Below are 21,531 nucleotides of genomic sequence, written 5' to 3'. Positions count from 1 at the left end.
CACCACAGGATCATCTGATCAGCTTGAGAGCACTGCAGAGATGCTCAACAAATCCCAGTGGCAAATGCTACAACAGAGGCATTGGGGCATCACTGAGAGGTTTACTATTGAAATTCCAAGAGAGTAGATCCTAGAGTCAGACAATATATTGTTTCCTTCCACATACATCTCCCAAATCACATCAATGAGAAAATTCTAAAAATTAGAGCTAATACAGTGGTTTACCAACTGCCATGCTGCCCATGCACCATTTGCAAGCGGAACAGGGAAGGGAGGATCAGTTGGTAACAGAAGCATCCTCTGTCACCCATTGTCAGGAGGCTTTCAGAGTAATGATGTAGATGTACATGAACACATAAGCGTCTTCACACTATATTGCTTCAGTCAATACATGCGTTTGTATGTATGCCCAAATTAATGGCAAATAATCTTGTGAAGACAGGTTTTTTAGATAAAGCAGCTCCATCTTTAATGCTGTCAGGAGAGTGCAGTATAAGCATGTCACAAACTAGTGAGTCTGCCTAAGATTTCTTACACTGATCATTTTCACAATGAAATTTACATTCCCCATCAGACCCTGTAACTGAGTAATCTGCTGTTTATAGCATTCATCTGACTTGTTGAAACACTGAAAAAATCTGTCTGGCAGCAGCAACATGAATTTTCAAGTTGAAACAATTTGCAAGCCTTACTTTAATGTCAGAATATAAGAAAGTCACTGGTTCACAAGCAGGTGACAATTTCTGAAGAACTTGAAATACTATGGGATCTGCATGCACTAATAGAAATGACTTTTGTTCCACATCATCTGATGTATGATGTGTGAGACAATGCCTCACAAGTCATGGATGTAGTTGCTCCAGGACACAACTTTCAGATCAAATGCCAGAAAGGGTGGCAGCGGCAGCTTGAATTGCAGTGAGCAGTGACTGTTTTTGTTGGCCAGTGTCCTTGGGTCAAATGCACCACTAAGAGCTCCGAAGTTGGTGATAGTTGTTGCAATACATTAAAGGCTGGTTGTAGGATGAATTCTGATTGTGCTATGTCTGGAAAAAATTCTCTGATCAATTTAAAATATTCACAAATATCTTACTGGAAAGGCAATGGATTAGCAATCCCAGAATCGAACAACCACGGAACAAAGCAGTGCAGCATTGCCACAAGAATCAATGAAATTTATCACACACTTTAAGGTTAAGAAATATAAAATTGCCCTGTTTAGTAATGTCAACTTTTCCCTCCAACATTGTTCTTGTTACTCGTTGCCCAGTGTTGAAGTGAATACTGTGCATCTAGACTGATCAGTAATTCCCAATTTTTTCCATACTGCCAAAGGAAGATACTACGCGAAAGAGCATGAACATTCCTTGAATTTTTTTTTCACGTTGCTGATTTGTATGCTTAGAATTTAACACTTGTTGGATAGTGCGGCCCTTTAAGAAATATGGATGAAAAAAAAAGCATTTATTAAGAATATGTTACAAAATGGTACTTAACTTTGGTAAAGTTTGATACATGGCACTTGACATCCTAAACCTAATACAATGATATTAAAATAATTTTGATGTCTATTGGTAATCTATACATTGTAATTGAGCAGACACTCAATAGTCCAATTACTCTGTAAGCAGCAATAGCTAGATCAGAAGGTAGTCTTTAGAGTACTGTACTGAGGTGACTATAGGCACTGAATGGTGCTTCTAATTATTGGTTCATAACTGTCCAAATGGTGCCTTTGGTGGAAGGATTTGCATGTTGATCAGTACAAGGCAAAAGTGGAGTCGTCTGCAGTTGACACTCTTATCTATTGGATGCTGTGCACTCTATCGGCAGATCTACATGACGTACTGGAGGATGTGGTGCTGGAGCAGGAAGATGTCACTTGATTCTGAGTGCTATCTTGAGGCTGCTGCATAGCACTGAGTGACGCCAGGTGAGTGGTTTTGCCTGTGTGGTGGTAGCCTCTTGCTGTATTTTTTGTGTTTCTCTTGTTTTGCTTACAATAACACTGACTCAAATTTCTCATAAAGAAATAGAGAGCAAAAGAAATGATTTAAAACATGGCTTCTACAATCCCTACAGTCAGCCAGTTCACACATATTTATTGTTTTAGTTGTAATCAACATATAGAACTATAATACATATAATAATAAAAATAACCAGGAAGAACATTGCACTTTATTATAACAACGACATGCTCCCATTCAGCACAGATATAACTAAAACAAGAAAAAGTTTTCAAGAGCAGCTGCATGGTGACATTTTCAGAATAACACAAACAAAATGTTTAGAGCTTTTAATTTTTACATGTAATGTAGAAAACTATCTACCTTTCTTTACAAAATTACGTCATTTAAGTCGCACTTTGTCTTTGTTTCTTTGGAAAAAATTTTGTTGTAATGCTGCTGTTTCACTTCTCAACTGCTTTCTGAAGCTTTTCTGTATTTTTAATTTCCTTAACTTCTTGCTCCCTAACTTCTGTAGCACTCTCCAATGTTGCTTGGGCCTACTAATTCCCACCAGGTCTTTTTTATTTAGTTTTTCTTTAGACCACTTGTTTGCATCATCCAGTAATCTGTCAACAGTCAGTTTTTCCCTGTTCTTTGTCTTTCATTTCCTTCAGTGCCTGCCCACCATGTTCAGTATTTACTTTTTCTTTTTCAGACTTTCTCTTGATACTTCCTACCAACAATTATTCTTGTCTTGTTCTTTTTGTTTCCTCAGTTTTTACTCGGCCACTCTCCTCTCATCTTCACAGCACTGCTTGTATCTGACATGAGCTGTGCATGCCCAATTGAAGAAATTCCTGAATGATCATTACAAAATGAGCCTTCCTCTCAAACATATTCACCACAGGATTGAGCATCCAATGTTCTTTCACACATGTTTACGGTGTCTACATTCAAGATGTTCCCCAACAATGAGAATCCCCTTTCTACATCTGCACTGATAAGCAAAAGTGCAAAGATAGCTTTCACATTTTTTGTAACATTGAAGTATTTCATTTCTCCACACATAAATGTTTCCTCAAAAAATTTGACTTCAGTAAATATGCACTGAGACCTTGTGACTAGCTGATTTTTCTTCTTCTGATGTCAACAGTTTCCATTCCTCAACTAGTGCATGTTACCGTACTCATCTTGAAAAAATGCAGCTAATTTCACTTTGTTTTTGTACACTTCTTCTTCAATCTCTCTGTATGATGCAAACATAAAAGATACCACAATACAGATTTATCCAAAGAAGACTTTTCCAAAATACACTGTCAGAAAAAAATTAGTACACCCTTTTACAAGTCTCCAGTTCACTCAAGATTTAGTGTTGCCACAATGCATATAGAGTACACGAAATTATTACATATACACATCAATAGCAGAAGTGGTACTGAGGTACCAGCTAAAACACCCATATTAGTACATGGTGTAGTCTCCACAGGCAGCAATGCAGACACTGACTCTTGGCATCCAGTAAATTGTACAGATGGCAAATACTGTCCTGGGATATGTTATGCTACATCTGCTTGACCTGTTCATGTAGTTCTGTAAGAGTTGTTGGCTGACAAGACACACGTCACTTCTCATCTCATCAGATCCCACAAATGCTTGATTGGAGACAAGTCCAGAGATCATGCTGACAAGGAAAGTTGCTGCACATATTGCAGAGAACTTTGTGTTTCAATTCCTGTTGCAAGAATGGCAGAAGAAAAGGGCTAACAACATTCTGCACATACCGAGTGCTGGTTAACATCCCATCCAGAAATGCCAAAGGCGAACACGAGTAGTAACTTATCACACCACAGACCTTATGGTCTTGGACGAAAGCACTCCATGAGACAGCACTCTCCAGGTCTACGACGTATGCACAAATGACCATCACTTGTGTGCACGCAGAATCTGGTTTCATTGTTGAAGATCATGGTATGCCATTCAATCTTCCAACTGATCCTCTGATGGCACCAGTTACGCTGTGCTCGTTGATACTGTGGCATGACCGGAAGATGGACTATTGGTGTGCGTGCCCGTAGTCCCACTCTTAATAACTAGTTCACAACAGTTCAAGTTTTTGCATGTGCTGTCATAGCTGCATGATCTACCACTGCTGCCCCACAACACTGGCAGGCATCTGTGCTGTGTGGACATCCATAACCTTATCTATAATTGTGAGAATGTGTACTTGGCCACTGATACCAACATCGTTGCACATCTGATGCAGCATGTCTAATTTGTGGGGCAATTCTCTGAAAGAACAATCCTGCCCATCAGAAGGCAACAATTTGACCTCTTTCAAACTTGCTCAGTTTGCTGTAGAAAGCACAAGTGCATCTCTGTGGCATGGCTGCTTGCTTACTTCACATATATGGACCACACTGAGCCTTCTGGCTGTGAGCCTTTCCTAAGAAAGGGTAGACACAGATGGCACTCTGGTAGCTATGCCATTAAACTGATGGTGGACAAAGACAAAACCATTATCAGTACAACAACTACCCCTTGTGGCTCACTCAGTTTGCTGTAGGAAGCATACGTGCATCTCCGTTGCATGGTTGCATGCTTACTTCACACATTTGAACCACACTGAGCCTTGTGGCTGTGTGCATTCCCTACTAAAGGGTGTACACAGATGGCGCTCTGGTAGCTATGCAACTAAGCTGATAGTGAACGATGTTGAAACCATTATCAGTACAACAACTATCCCCCATATGGAATATGCCGTCATTGGATCAAAATCAACATCGTCTTTTCCAGGTGTACCAATTTTTTCTTCTTCTTTTTTTTTTTCAGGCAGTGTATGTGTACAGGCACATAGTTTTCTAGCTCGCATGGAAATATAGCATATTTCTTTTGCGCCTAGCTTCTTCAGATATTATTTTCTCTAGTAATGAACATTACATCTTTCAATGGCAAGTAATACTCATCACAACATGCTTCCAGACTCACTGGAGGAGCACTAACACAAAATCAATTAATGAATGATCAAATGAGATTTATCAGCTTATTATACATTAGATACATTAACTGAGCTCTCTTCTGAAAGAAACTGGTGAATCTTCAATGTGTACTAGCACTTGCACAAGCACACATAATTTCTGTCCTTTAATAGTTTAACAATATTCTTGTGTTTTAAAGAGCTCATCAACCTATTTTTATGCTGGGGTATGAATTGAAGAAAGTATTTTTCAACAGCTGGCCATTGTTCTAAAACTGTCTCCCCAGCTGGTTCTAATGTGAGCCATCTAGAGGAAACATGTTTGTAAAATGATGACCCAGAAGTTTCACGTGTAACTGTACTTTTTGAAAATATTCCCAACAAGATGTTTGGTCATCAAAAAAATTATGGCACAACAAGATTATGTCCACAGCATTTCCATCAACGTCTTTTAATAATTTTTAGAATGCACTGTGGACAATGTATTTGTTACATGTGCCAACATCAATCAAGTGTTTTCTTATACGATGAAATCACTCATACGATAATTCACTGTTTTGTTAACACTGAGTCCATCAAAGCCTAATATCAGTAGCACTCAATGAGAAAGTGGGACTATCAACGACTTCATTAACTTGGAGTAAACATGACTAGCAGTGGCTTTACCAATGAAGAAAGTCTGCAGATGTCATGTCATAATCATTTGTTAGGAATAAGACCAGTACTTAACTACACTCTGAAGATCTTTCTTTGAAGCAGCATTCACAATTTCATCAAAACAAAGACAGAAATGTGCTCCTAGAGAGAAATGTGCTCCTACAATTTTATCTACCGACAGCTTTTAAAATAAGGAGCTAAAGCATCACATGCTAAATTTCTCATCTTTGTCCTTGTAAGGGTGTTGAACTCAGAACGAAGACCTTCAGGAAACATTGTCTCAAAGATTTCTTGAAACCTGCACAAGCTCGCTGAATGGCAGAGTTCTCTCTAATCATTTTCAAAAACCAGATTAACTCTGCTTTTAAAGCAGCCTTTCTAGCAGAATAAAACAAAATTGATGGAGTAGCTTCAGGTGATGAAATTGCGCTATCACTGCTACATCCAGGACATGCCAAAGACAAAATCAGTTATGAAAAATTCAGTTTGAATGTAGAGTGTTCTCTGCACTTTCAAGTAGAAGCATGCTTCTCTATAACACTAAAGCTCAATGAACTGTAAATGATCATGCGTACTACAAACAAAAAACTCTATGTTACTTTTTTATGTCTCCACCCAGAAATCATGAAATGGCTGCTGTCCTTTTTCTGGAACCATTCTGATTTTACAGCACATTTTTCCACTTTTATGCAAGTAATACACTTAATCAAAGAACTTATAATTCTATAGACAGCTACATGAAACAACAAATTTAAAAAAAAAAAATAGATTACTGTTCACTGCAGTATGAAGTTAAGAAAAAAAACAAATAAGCACAGGAATATATCTGCACAGAGGGAGAGGAAGAGAGAGAGAGAGAAGAGGATTTTTTTTTAAAAAAAAGAGTGACCTTTTGCTGTTTGTTGTCAAAGTACACTGACACGACAAAAATCTCGTGGGATACCTCCTAATATCATGTAGGACTTCCTTTTGCAGAGCAGAGTGCAACAACTTGATGTGGCATGGACTGAACAAGTCACTGGAAGTCCCCAGAAGAAATATTTACCTATGCTGCCTCATAGCCATTCATAATTACAAGTGTTGCCAGTGCAGGATTTTGTGTACAAACCGACCTCTCAGTTATGGCCCTTAAAATGTTGCCTGTTAGTATGATTATTAGATTTAGTTTCTAATCCAGTCTGTAATCCTCCAAAGAATCTCCAGGTGCATCAGCAGAACCCATAAACAATGATTAATTTATGGCCAGGGAGACCGAGCAATTCTGACCCAAATAGTGAAGCTGGACAGCTCTTGCAGTGGAGGTGCAAAATAACATCAACCATGCCACAGGCTCATCCACAGCATCCGGCTTCATATAGAATCCATAACACAGGAGAATTGCCTTTTTGGTTAATAAAATGAGTACATTATTTAATTGAACTGCAGTCACACCAGCGATCTCATGATGATGACTTTGAATTTTATTGCTCTTTCCGGTAAATGATAACAACCAAACAGTTGCAGGATAAAGATTTATTGAAATCCTTGACCACAGTTTTGATATATCTAAATATACATTCATGAGAGACAAAAATGCACTAATGTCACATCCTGCAGTGGAGATGCATAAAACAATCATGCCAAAGGCGTCATCAGTAGTTGAAATTAAAATATCACCTCCAATTTTAACTACTGCTGATGCCTTTGGCATGATTGTTTAGTGCATTTCCACTGCAGGATGTGATTTTAGTCTATTTTTGCTTCTGATGAAGGTATACTTAGGTATACCAAAACCGTGGTCAAGGATTTCAATAAATCTTTATCCTGCAACTGTTTGGCTGTTATCATTTATCGTGAAGATTTTCAACAGTTGCTGCTTCAGTCACATTTAAAATTTTGTTACTGCTCTTTCTCTTCACAATTCAGTATTGATCACATTCCACACATTTACACAAGCCAATTTAACATTCATGAGCAACTCACATGCACATAGCATCTAGCATGTTTACAATAGGTATACAATCGTTGGTCAACTATACTCATAATTACCACAATTAACAAATCAAACAATGGAAAATCCAAGATGGAATGTAACAATACGCGAGAAGGAAAGTTGCTACTCCCCATATAGAAAGGACGCTCAATCGCGATAGGCACAGCAAAATGATTCACACAATTATAGCTTTCGGCCATTGAGGCCTTTGTCAGAAGTAGACAAACGTACACACATGCACACACACACTCACGCAAGCAGAACTTGCACACACGTCTGCACTCTCAGAGAACTGAAACCACACTGCGACCAGTAGCACCAGTGCATGATGGGAGTGGCGACTGGGTGGGGGTAAGGAGAAGGCTGTGATGGGGAGGGGGAGGGATAGTATGGTGGGAGTGGCGGACAGGGAAGAGTTGCAGTTTAGACAGAGGGCAGGAGAGTAGGTGAGGAGGGGTGAGGGGTTAAGCAGTGGAAAGGAGAGAAATAAAAAGAAATTAAAAGACTGGGTGTGGTGGTGAAATGATGGCTGTGTAGTGCTGGAATGGGAACAAGGAGGGGGCTGGATGGGTGAGGACAGTGATTAACGAAGGTTGAGGCCAGGAGGGTTACGGGAACGTTGGATGTATTGCAGGGAAAGTTCCCACCTGCACAATTCAGAAAAGCTGGTGTTGGTGGGAAGGATCCATATGGCACAGGTTGTGAAGCAGTCATTGAGATGAGGGATATCATATTTGGCAGCATGTTCAGCAACAGCATGGTCCACTTGTTTTTTGGCCACAGTTTGTCGGTGGCCGTTCATGCTGACAGACAGCTTGTTGGTTGCCATGCCTACATAGAATGCAGCACAGTGGTTGTAGCTTAGCTTGTAGATCACATGACTGGTTCACAGGTAGCCCTGCCTTTGACGGGATAGGTGATGTTAGGGACCGGACTGGAGTAGGTGGTGGTAGGAGGATGTATGGAACAGGTCTTGCATCTAGGTCTATTACAGGGGTATGAGCCATGAGGTAAGGGATTGGGAGCAGGGCTTGTGTAAGGATGGACGAGTATATTGTGTAGGTTCAGTCGACAAAGGAATACCACGGTAGGAGGCCATTTCATAGGATGGCCCTATCCCGTGAGATTTTTTTTTTTTTTTTTTTAAATTAAAAATACTAATTCAGCTACTGGGTTATTGCTTTCATAGGATGGCCTTCGGCTGTGTGTCTGAGAAGGACTCTGAGGCTTTTATTCTATTGAGGTTATAACATCTTACCTAAAAACGAACAAAACGTTAACTACTTTTAATTGATAAAAAAAAAAAAAATTTCACGAGCACTCTGGCGCGACCAATAACCACCACAATAAAACTTTAAAGATAAGAAAATTTAATTTAAAGATAAGAAAATTTAATGAAGGACAACTATAATACAGAAAGAACACAAAATTTAATAAAGGACAAGTATAATAAAACGACAACAAGTACTGACAAGCAGACAAGGAGACCTCACTTACCGTGAGGCCATTTCATAGGATGGCCTTCGGCTGTGTGTCTGAGAAGGACTTTGAGGCTTTTATTCTATTGAGGTAATAACATCTAACCTAAAAACGAACAAAACGTTAACTACTTTTAATTGATTAAAAAAAAAAAAAATTTCACGAGCGCTCTGGTGCGACCGATAGCCACAACAATAAAACTTTAAAGATAAGAAAATTTAATTTAAAGATAAGATAATTTAATTTAAAGATAAGAAAATTTAATGAAGGACAACTATAATACAGAAAGAACACAAAATTTAATGAAGGACAAGTATAATAAAACGACAACAAGTACTGACAAGCAGACAAGGAGACCTCACTTACCGTGAGGCCATTTCATAGGATGGCCTTCGGCTGTGTGTCTGAGAAGGACTTTGAGGCTTTTATTCTAATGAGGTTATAACATCTAACCTAAAAACGAACAAAACGTTAACTACTTTTAATTGATTAAAAAAAAAAAAAATTTCACAAGCGCTCTGGCGCGACCAATAGCCACAACAATAAAACTTTAAAGATAAGAAAATTTAATTTAAAGATAAGAAAATTTAATTTAAAGATAAGAAAATTTAATTTAAAGATAAGAACATTTAATGAAGGACAACTATAATACAGAAAGAACACAAAATTTAATAAAGGACAAGTATAATAAAACAACAACAAGTACTGACAAGCAGGGGGGTGGGGGGAGGGGGGCACTGCTACGTGTGTACTGATAGTATTATTAAAATCTAATAATGATCATAAAAACATGTGACTGCAAATATTAATTGTTGTAAAGTTGTTTCCATGTTATTAGGTGCACATTTAAAATTGTATTTATTTTCTGGTTTATCATGGATTCATGGATAATGATTACATGGCTGTCACATGACATTTCAAGCTCAAATGCAGGGACTGATAGTGAAGACAGAATAGGGCCCCAAGAAAATTTTCCTGACAATGTTCTTGCTAGTTGTTTTGTATGATCAGTCTGTGTGGACTGAATCACCTTACAACTACCAGTTATCGAGCACAAACCAATGGAAAGCTGGAAAGATGGCACAGACCTTGAAGGCAGTTGTGATGTGTCACAACGACAAATGTACACAGAACATACCATTGGTTTCACTGGGCTTACAAGTCTGACATTGGCACATCTGTTGCAGAAATGGTATACGGCAAGAACGTCCATGTCCCAAACAATTCCACTGTAGACATGACATATATGACAATAGTGACTGACGCACTGCCAACATTTAAAACTCAGTTATGACAACAGATTTCCCAACTGGGCAGACCTGGAGCAACCAGACATGGCACCCACTAACTTTTGTCCACAATTATTTAAAACAGTATACCCACAGTACACTCTGATTGGTCATTATCAACATTATCAAGCCACCATATTCAGGAGATTATGGAGTATTGCTCAGAAAGAAACATACAATGGAAGAATGCTACAATGGGAAACCCATATTGGTTTCAGCAGAGAAAGCGAGAGAGAGAGAGAGAGAAGGCAGCAAATATACTGTCTGACAGTTCCCAAGCCCCCAGTCAGTTGGTAACACAAGTACTAATTACTCTGGAAGAACCAACACAAACATTTATTCCACTGACACCTTAACAAACAACTACGCAAGAGCAAATGCCACTATGGCAGGTGCAAGCAGGATGTCTGAACCCATATGTCCTGGGTGCTCCACACTTTTGGTAGGAGGTTGTGTGGTGGATGACAGTGAGATGATGCGGAAGCACTGAACGCAGAGAGACTCCAACACAATGAAATACATGTGTTTCTGACATCTCAACTTGTTTACTCTTAGTTTTCATTTTGACTAGAACGCGGTTTCCTTGAAAGAATATATTTCTTATCTCAGTGAAGTTACACTAACAATGATTAAAGCAGTTTAGTAGCCTGCAAGGGTTTTTTAGTGCAGTACTGCAGTAGATAATAGCAACTTCAAATGTATCAGTATGTATATAATTACTTTGTGGTCCAAGAACCCTTTGTGCCCTTGCTTGGGGGCAGCACCAATTCTGGTGTACTGTGTAGGGTTAAGCACGATTTAACCCACCGACTGCTGTTGACGGGTTTACTCGTCATGCTGGCTGCCGCTCCCAGAGTGCTAATGACGAGTTTACTCGCAGACACCAGTTTTCCCCTCTGTGCTGTTGATGAGCTATGTCGCACCTGTTTGCCGGCCCCTGAGCACTGCTGATGAGTTTACACGTGTAGCTACCTGAGTGCTGATGACGAGATAGGCCACACAGCGGATTTCCCACCTCACGTCTCAGTAGTCTTTCGCAGTTCTGACTGCTAGCTTTCCATCTGATTCTTTGTCTGTTGTGTGCCTCGGCTTCACACTACAGTTCACTGTTCATCAGAATTTATATCGGTGCTCTCCACATCCTGTATTTTACAAAGGAAGTGGCAAGACATCATGAGTGCACTGAGGAAGAAATAGTGAAGATTCTTCACAATCAATCATTTCCAGCAATTCCAAATTATAACAACACTGATTACCATCTGCAGAACATGGCTGCATCTGTGCCTGGATGGAACACTGTACACAGTGTACCTATAATAGGTAAAGAATCTGACTGCAGATGACTAAGCACTCAGTTTGTTGTATTCTCAGAAACAAATAATAGGCCATGTGAAATATCCAAACTTGTCACGAAACGAATTTAAAGAATGAAGTAAAATTGTTCTTACCACTGCTCACAGTAAATTCTGTTGACATATCGCGATATGAAAGATGACCTGTATGTTGCTTTCTCCTACAAATGACGTAATATGACATTTTGAACAACAAAAACAACATACAGTAATCTGTAATCTATGGCTTATTTTATTCTTTCTTGAGTTAGTACTGTGAGGAACCCACAAAGAAATGCAGATGTTATAAAAGGGTATGCAAGAAAGAACAGTAATCTCTTGAGGTAACTCTAAAGAAACACGTTGCTTTCGACAAAAGCTACAAAAATTGTGTAAAAAAACTACAAGCAAGATATAATTCATAGTGATGAAAAATAGTTTCAATGATTCAGTTTGATTCTGCAGTAATTGATCTGGAGAAACTATGTAGTGGGAGCATTTATTCTGTATCATCTGTGAGAGGACACAGTGCTTCACCTGGAGTCACAGTCACTCCAGAAATATTCACCACAGGATGGGTGGGGCAGTGCGGGCCACTCCAGCCCCAGTTGCAGCTCGAGGAACAGACAATTCGTGCAGGTAGCTGGATTACACAGCAGTCCGCAGCACCTCAGCACGCCAAGCAGATAGTGTACCTCCAGCAGTCAAAGGATTAATATTGTCGACGGAGAGATTATGATGAGAGAGGTGGATGGAGGGAAAAAGAGATGGGAAGCAGAACCCTCACATATTCTTCTTCTCCATGCTTCCCAAAATCCATAAACCCAACAATCCTGGACGCCCTGTTTTAATTAGATACTGTGCTCTCACTGAAAAAAAATCTCCATTCCTGCCGACCAACAAATTCAAACAATTGCCTGTAGCCTAGCCTATCTTATCAAAAACACAAACCACCTACTGCAATGGCCATCAACCATCCCTACTGCATTACTGTCTGCCTCCGTAGCGGTAGCATTACCACCTACCACAAAGGGGGGCCAGGTTCGATTCTCGGCAGGGGACTGGGTGTTGCGTGTCCATCATCATTTTCATCATCATTGACTTGCAGGTCACCGATGTGGTGTCACTTAAAAAGGACTTGCAACATGGCGGCCAAACTCCCCAGAATGGGGCCTCCCAGCTAACAATACTTCACGATCATTTCATTTCACTGCATTTCTATGAGGAAAATTAGTTGTCACTGTTGATGCCAGCTCTCCATACATCAATAATCCTCATGTCAACTTGTTTACAGGTCATCTAGAGGATTGCTTCCAAAAACAGCTTCTCTGATTCAAGTTCTTTGATGGTATCATCAGGATCCAGACCCAGGGCCGAGATAACTTATTCCCAATCCTCCACAACCCAACACCTTCCCACACTGGTAAAGTGGTATTCGGCTGCTTGCCCAATGCACACAATAATGTGGTTCATACCTAAGCCACTCCCACTTCCATTCCTAACCCCATACTATTGTGGTCATATCACTGTGCAAGATCCAGGTGCAAGACGTGTCTGATTCACCCACCACACACCTCCTACTCAGAGGCTTATCATATCCTATCATAGGCAGAGCCACATGTGAAAGCAGCTATATCATATACCAGCTCTGCTGCAATTCCTCCATAGCATTTTAAGTGGGCATGACCACCAACCAACTGTCCACCAGAATGAATGGCCATCGAGCACAACATGCTCACATCAAATGCATGCTGCACAACTCATGCCATCTGGATCTTTCCTCCCAGCATAATGTTTTCTGAGCCACACAGATGGGCGTTATCCTTGCAATACATCCTTTGCTCCTGTAGTTCTCCTGGTCTCAGTCTGTAGAAGCCCAAGAACCACACTGTACCCAATGGTCTCTCTCTCCTATGTCCAGTAACCCCTGTCCAATCCATGCCTTCACTTCATCATCACTGTGTGCCACACAATTTTCTGGCGATAGCTGTATGTCACATTCCTATCCCATACACCTGCTACCTACCCATGCCACAATCCTATACTACACACTGGCTGTCTCCACCCAAACTGCTAGCTAATTCTCCCCAACCTGTCCTCCTGCTTCCTGCCTCTTTCTCCCTCTACACACCCCACTTGAGATAACCCCTTTCCCCAAACCATCTGCTGAACTGCAATGCTGGCATTGTGTGTTCAGCCAGCACACTCTCGTGCACAAGTGCCTGTGCATTTGTATCTGTATTCAAGCTTGTTAAATGTTTTTTCAATAGACTAGCAAGCTTTGATTCATTGTTGTGTGCCTGTTGAAGATTCAACACTTCTACTAATCTTCTTTACTCCTAAATTATCTACATTCTACCAGAACTTTCCTTACTTTCCATGTAAAGAAAAGATAATGATAAATTATTATACAGAAGTTTTATGTCAACAACTCTCGTGACACTGCCCCACTCCCTCCAGCATTACCCAGAGTACATGCTGCATGGTTAGGTGGTTAGTTACATCAACAGGAACCTCATCAATACCTTCCACTGTAGTAGGCTGCCTTCCTCTTCAAGGTGCCACATCAAGCTAACTAGTGTCTTTGAATTTCATTAACACCATCTTTAAATCGTTAAATGACATCAGGCCTCTTCTCAGACCTTTCTGTTGGGAATACTCCGTCAATGTAGCACTGTAATTGTGCAGTTCACGTAAAACAGTTTCACTAACAGTGTACAGTCTCTCTTCTCGATATTCAAACTGTTCACTCATGTTATGGCTTGACAGCATGGATGTCATACTGTTATATGAACAGTGTACACCACTAGATTTGTATAGGATGGCTGCAGTTGGAACTAATGGTTTTTCCAGCATAAATCAGTTCCACATTAATGCATTATCATACCTACCAAGGTTTGATACCACATGATAATTACAGCCCACATTGGATGTCCATAACTCTAACCAGGGTATACATATATAACCTTTACTTAACTTTCTGTTAGTCAGCTTTTCTGCTTTCCATGCCATAATTATACACTCCATCTTTATTCTGTAACAATCCGTTAAAGTTAATAGATACAGCAAACGTGATTATCTAACAATGAAAACAATCAATTTTTGACATAATAATTTAATTGTATAGATAAAAAAATCTACTCACCAAATGGTAGCAGAACACACACACAAACTAAGGTTGTAATTATGCAAGCTTTTGGAGCCAGTGGCTCCTTCTTCATGCAGAAGGGTTGAAGGGGAAGGAAGAGGGGTAAGGAAAAGGCCTGGAGAAGTCTAGCAAAAGGGATAGATTTCGTGAAAGCCACCCAGAACCGTGGGTCAGTGGAAACTTAAAACACAGGATGAGAAGGATAGATCTTGGCCCACTGGATTTGCTTGTGGATGGTATCTGGAAATCAACATTTGCTTTCATTTTTCAATGCTAAAAATTCTCTGATCATGTTTGCTGTGAACTGATATCCATTATCAAACAATAACTTGATGGGTTCCCCTATATTCGAGAAACACTGATCCCTCAATCTACATAGTAAGATATTTGCTGTAGCACCTTTTAAGGGATATAATTTTTCCAACTTAGACTGACAATTGATTACTACAAAAATGTATGCCATTTCTCCCTGGCCACAAGGCAGTGTGCCAGAAAAGTCTACTGCCATAAGATCCCAAAGGTCCTCTGGTATTATTGGAGATAAAACTGTTTATATACATTAAGTAATCACTTTGACTTTTTGAAACGTGCAGCAGATTATTATCAGTATTTTCTTGACGATTCTAAATATATTCTTAAAGTAATAATATTTTTTCATGTGCAGTACACACTTCTTGTGATCAAAACACAAATCTTTTGTTTGCTTACATGATGTCTGAAATATTCCAAGTTTAGGTAACTGTTGCTATGTGAATTCTGTGTAGTCTGTCTTTTATCCACATCATTATTTAATGAGGTTCCAACCTCAGCTCCCACATTAGTAGCAGAAGAAGATATACTTTCATCTGTCAAGTCTATATCATGTTTAGTTGTTTGAAGATCCCATAATATGGGCATGATTTGACAAGTCTTGCAAATTTACATGAAAGAATGGAAAATTTTTGTTGTGCCTTCATGGTCAGTAAGCTTGATTATTACAAGGATCATACAAAAGCTTGATTATTTCAAGAATCATAAAAAGAATTTCAACAAGGTACGGTGTACAGTTCAGTGTTTTTATTGTTGACAGCACTCTGGATTGGTCAATGAGCAGACTGATTGAAAATGGAGAAAACAGAGTTTCATGCTGTTGTCAAGCATTTTCATCTGAAGGGTCAGACTGCTGCAAAAATCAAAACAAAACTGGACGAAGTTCACACCGGTTTTGCACTATCACTGAAGACCATTTACTTTAGGGTTAATGAATTTAAACAGGGTCAGACAAACAACAAAGATAGCACACACTCTGGCTGTCCAATTGAGGTCACCACAAAGGAAGCTATTGACAAAATCCATGATATGGTCATGAAAGCCTGCCGAATAAAAATATGTGATATTGCTGTGACTGTAGGCATCTTAACTGAGCTAGTGCATAACACCCCATATGGAGAACTGGCTACAAGGAAGCTGTGTGTAAGGTGTCGTGATTGCTCACAGACAACATTTCAACACAATGTCTAACAATGTTTAATCGCAATCTGCAAGATTTTTTGCACCGATTTTTTACTGCTGATGAAGCCTGGCTCCATCATCACACTCCAGAAACAAATCAGTAGCCAAAATAATGGACAAAGGACGGTGAAAATGCACCAATGAAGGCAAATACAAATTTTGTTTGCTGGAAAGGTAATGGGCACTGTTTTGTGGGATTACCAAGGAATAATCCTCACAGATTACTTGAGAAAGGCAGAGCCATAGCTGGACCTATTATGCTTCACTGTTAAATCATTTGAAACTTGCATCAGCTGAAAAAAGAGCAAGACTGGCACACAAAAAAGTGCTCTTTCAACAGGATAATGCACCATATCACACATCAGCGATAACAATCACGAATGTGTATGAACTGGGATTTGAACTGGTTACTGATCCACCCTGTTCAACAGACTTAGACCCAAGTGACTTCTTCCTGTACCCTAATTACAAACTTGGGCTAGCAGAGAAGAAAGTTTCATCAAATGAGGAATTAATAGTATCATTCAATGAGTCTTTGCAGTCTGACAGAACCTATTCTTCCGATTGGATGAAAAAGTTGGAGGATTACTGGACCAAGTGTATATCCCCTAAAGGAGGCTATGTAGAGAAGTAAGGTGAGTTGTTTATGAAACAAACATCTTTTCCTTGCTTTTTTACCAGACTTATCAAAACATCCTCACAGTTTTTTCTCCAGTTGTTCTTCCATTTTATTTCTAAATACTATAAATGTTTCGACACTCTTATTCATGACTTGTTCTAAATTGCCTTCCTTTTCTAATATTTCCACTTTATTGCCAGAATATCCTGTACAGATTTAATCATATGTAAATGCTGAACTCTGCTGATTAACTTCCCTTCCATCAACTCTAGGTGAGCAACTAAATCCTGTTCGTTTCAATCTTAACTCCGTTCTCTTTTCTAGTTTGTTCATTCTCCCATTTAACTAGAACCTAGATTAAGAAACTTCCTGGCAGATTAAAACTGTGTGCTCGACCGAGACTCGAACTCGGGACCTTTGCCTTTCGCGGGCAAGTGCTCTACCAACTGAGCTACCGAAGCACGACTCACGCCCAGTACTCACAGCTTTACTTCTGCCAGTACCTCGTCTCCTACCTTCCAATCTTTACAGAAGCTCTCCTGTGGCTAAGCCATGTCTCCGCAATATCCTTTCTTTCAGGAGTGCTAGTTCTGCAAGGTTCGCAGGAGAGCTTCTGTAAAGATTGGAAGGTAGGAGACAAGGTACTGGCAGAAGGAAAGCTGTGAGTACCGGGCGTGAGTCGTGCTTCGGTAGCTCAGTTGGTAGAGCACTTGCCCGCGAAAGGCAAAGGTCCTGAGTTCGAGTCTCGGTCGGGCACACAGTTTTAATCTGCCAGGAAGTTTCATATCAGCGCACACTCCGCTGCAGAGTGAAAATCTCATCCTAGATTAAGAAGTTTTCTGCCCATCTGAGAAAATTTTTCCTCCAATTTGGAAAATATGTTGTCTATTTTAGAAAATGTTAAGTTCATTTCTGATAATAGGTGTAAAATGCCTGGATAATTGATTTTAAGGCCTTATTTCCCTTTATGAGCACCACGGTCATCAATCTCTTCACAAATAATAATTTAAAAAGTCACAGAAGTAGTATTGATGTTATTAGAAAGGTGCTAATAGTAAACAAAATATGTATCTCTGACCTACGTGATTCTTAAACCATTGAAATTCACTGAACAAGTTTGCTTTCCAAACTGAAAGTGTCTAACAAGTTAACAGTAGAAATTGGAATTCATCTAACAAGGATACTGTATAAATTGAAAATCTACTGCACAATAAAAGGTATTTTATTGAAAGAGAAACCACAGGGTTTTAGTAACATGAACCCCAATTAGATCTTGTATAGGCTGTGAATGCCACCTTTATGTAGACATTGCACACCCTCGATCATCGCTGGCTGCCAGCTGCCCCCAAAATGTTGAACTGCTGCCTGCAAACATCATGTGCCAGTCACTGCTGGACAAACTTCCTGTTGCTGGTGTCTCAAACTACTCTTCCCAGAAAATGAGCTTCATGTCCGTCATGCATATAGTGCATGTGTAGCTTTTATACTTGCTGTTAACTTTCAACTATTGATTCTCCATCATTCAAGACTGTTAAAAATGGAAAATTTACTTTGTACTTATGAGTGACCACTAAATATTGCAGAATAGTTATTCTCACTTTCGCATTTCTTGACAACCTCTTTTCAATTACAGTTACTATGAAAAATTCACTCTTGTATCTTTTGAAAATGCAATATAAACTAGTTAAAAATTATTTGAAGATAAAATCATGAAGTGCATGACAAGTTCTTGTTGTTATTGTTGTAGTCTTCAGTCCAAAGACTGGTTTGATGCAGCTCTCCATGCTACTCTATCTAGTGCAAGCTTCTTTATCTCCAAGAAACTACAGCAACCTACATTTTTCTGAATCTGCTTAGTGTATTCATCTCTTGGTCTCCCTCTGATTTTTACCCTCCACGCTTCCCTCCAATACTAAATGGTTGATCCCTTGGTGCCTCACAGTGCGTCCTACCAGCTGATCCCTTCTTCTAGTCAAATTGTGCCACAATTCCTCGTCTTCCCAATTCTATTCAGTAGCTCCTCTTAGTTACATGATCTATCCATCTAACATTCAGCATTCTTCTGTAGCACCACATTTTTAAAGCTTCTATTCTCTTCTTGTCTAAACTGTTTAATGTCCAGGTTTCACTTCCATATGTTATAAATAGGAATAACAAAATAAATATATCATCGATCTACAGTTAGTTGACAAAACTCTAATACAAAATTAGCCTGTAACCAAGTGCCAAGATGCAGATTACACTTCGTGGAAATTATATAAGTTGATAGTGGTCACACCACTGTCCAGGAAGGTCAATGAAATGCAGAATTCCAGTGGAAATCACATGTCCACTACCATACTAAGCTTAGTAAAAGTTGAAGTCCAAGTTCCAATATAGCATTTACATTCTAAGTCCAGAGCGCACCCAAATTAACATCCCACAGCACATCCACCGCAGCGTAGAAGTTCATAGTTCTGGAGTAGAACACAGCATGATGACAACTGGCTTGTAGTCATCAGTAGCAGTGTTCAATAAGACTCCAAAGTTAATCAAGCCAGAGGCAGGGGTCGCTGTATTTTCTGGACAGCCAACTGCTGAATGTTGTGGACAGCCAATCACCGTGGTTTGAAACATGCAAGCGTGAAAGCACCCCACAATGCTAGCAGCAGGCTGCGCATGGAGAAGTGTGGCCAATGATGCATTTCTCGGCTGCAAGTAATAACATACCGCTGCTCAGTGCAGAGATTTAATACCACACCCCTTCCCCCTTGGGAAAGCAGGGAAGCATCTGCTGCGAATGAACGCCACCTCCATGGGGTCCTCCTCTGAGTCCTCAGTGTAGTTGGTGACTCAGGGAACGGGAACATACAGACGAAAACACCCTGTCTGGGGGTGAAGGTTGTATGGTGTGGACCTCAGCAGTGGAGCAGGATAAGCCAGAGACATGTCTCCATCTTCATCTGAAATTACTCGTGGTTGGAGACCATGCGACATCTTGTAGCCCAGGAAAGGCAGCCTCTGGGGCTGGGCTCTTGTTGGGGAGTGGTGTCGGTCAGCTGGCTGTGGGCAAAAGGCACGTGTTACACTGGCTGGGTGGCTTGAGGTAGGATAGGAAACAGGGGACCGATAATGATGGAGCAGAAAGGGGGATAGAAAAAACTGATGAATGAGTAACTAGTCAGTGACGATGATGATGATTGGCATGTCACAGAACCTCCTGGTTCGGAAGCTGCACTCTGAAGACCTTCTGGCCCTCGTGCTGGACAATTGTTCCTGGATCTAGGCCGGTTGCTGGCTGAACTCTTTTGCCCACACCAATGTGCCAAGGTGGAACTTGGAAGCAGGCAGTAGTGGTGCTGGCCATGGCGTCGGCATGAGCAAGCTCAAGAGGATCCAGGGCTGCCGTCTGTGGAGAAGTAGTTCTGCTGAACTTTTGTCTCTGATGGATGTGGACCTGTAACTGCTCAAAAAAAAAAAAAAAAAGTTAAGTGTTGCTTCAGGGGAGTGATCCTGGAGGTATTTCTTCATCTGAGTTTTGAAAGTGCGGACCATCCTCTCGGCCTCTCCACTAGATTGTGGATGGAAGGGGGGGGCATTAAAATGTGGCGAATGCCATTCTGGGCACAAAAAGCACGAAATCCCTCACTATGGAATTGTTGACTGTTGTCAGTTACAAGCACTTCCGGCAGACCTTTTCTAAGACTGTGGTGGTGTTGGTGTTGACGTGGCACTGCATCGGGCAATGTACGGAAATCCGGAGTAAGCATCAAGTACATGGTTTTAAACATAGGCCCAACAAAACAAATGTGTACCTGCTCCCAAGGGCAAGCACATGGTAGCTATGAAGCAAATGAAAGTCGTGGGGTTGCCTGTGGGTTTTGGCAGGATGGACACATTAGGGTGAGACATTCAATCTCCTGGCTCATGCCCAGGATTTTAGTTCAGGATACCCCATGACCTTGGTGCAATAGTTGCAGGATATGCTGACATAAAGAATAAGGAATGACTACTCGGGGGTGTTCCTCATCGGAAATGAGTAGAATTCCTCCACTGATCAACATGAGCTGATGGCGGGTATTAAAGAACTGATGGAATGCCATGGAAGCCTTGGGAGGTTGTTGTGTGGGCCATCCATGAGATATGTGACTCCAGACTTGTTGGAGTACCTTGTCATTAACAGTTGCCTCTGTGACCCACGAGCTGGTAATGAGAAAAGAATGAGAGGTGGCTTCTGCTTCTTCATCAATGTGAAAACAGCATTTCTTCATTGTTGAACTCAGGAGTGGGCCTCATGGAAGGCGAGAGAGGGCATCAGCTTTGGCGTGCACAGTCCTGTTGCGGAAGTGAATCTCATATTGGTAACATGCCAAAAATAAAGCCCAGTGCTGTAGGCAGTGAGCAGTCCTGTCTTGAGTCTTTGCTGCTGGACTGAATAAGGAGATCAGCAAGGTGAAACTTTGTGCCATAAACAAAAACGAGGAATTTCTGTAATGTGAAGATCATGGCCAGTGCTTCTTTTTCTACTTGGGAGTACCAGCGTTGCATGTCAGTCAATGTTTTCGATCTATAGGCTACAGGGTGCCCAGAACCATACATTTCCCTGTATCAGATGCGTCCCATTGCAATAACTATCTGCTTTG

The 21,531-nt window shown here is 40.4% G+C and overlaps 1 non-coding gene across 1 annotated transcript; it reads right to left on the bottom strand.

Annotated features, from left to right (window-relative positions):
- Nucleotides 1-17,296: 17,296 nt before the first annotated feature.
- On the bottom strand, nt 17,297-17,371 carry Trnas-cga. The gene has a single exon. It is a non-coding gene; the product is annotated as a tRNA-Ser (tRNA).
- Nucleotides 17,372-21,531: the final 4,160 nt, after the last annotated feature.

The sequence above is a fragment of the Schistocerca piceifrons genome, chromosome 4 (genome assembly GCF_021461385.2).
Source record: "Schistocerca piceifrons isolate TAMUIC-IGC-003096 chromosome 4, iqSchPice1.1, whole genome shotgun sequence".
In the NCBI taxonomy this organism is placed as follows: domain Eukaryota; kingdom Metazoa; phylum Arthropoda; class Insecta; order Orthoptera; family Acrididae; genus Schistocerca; species Schistocerca piceifrons.
This window is presented reverse-complemented; position numbering and strand designations above follow the sequence as displayed.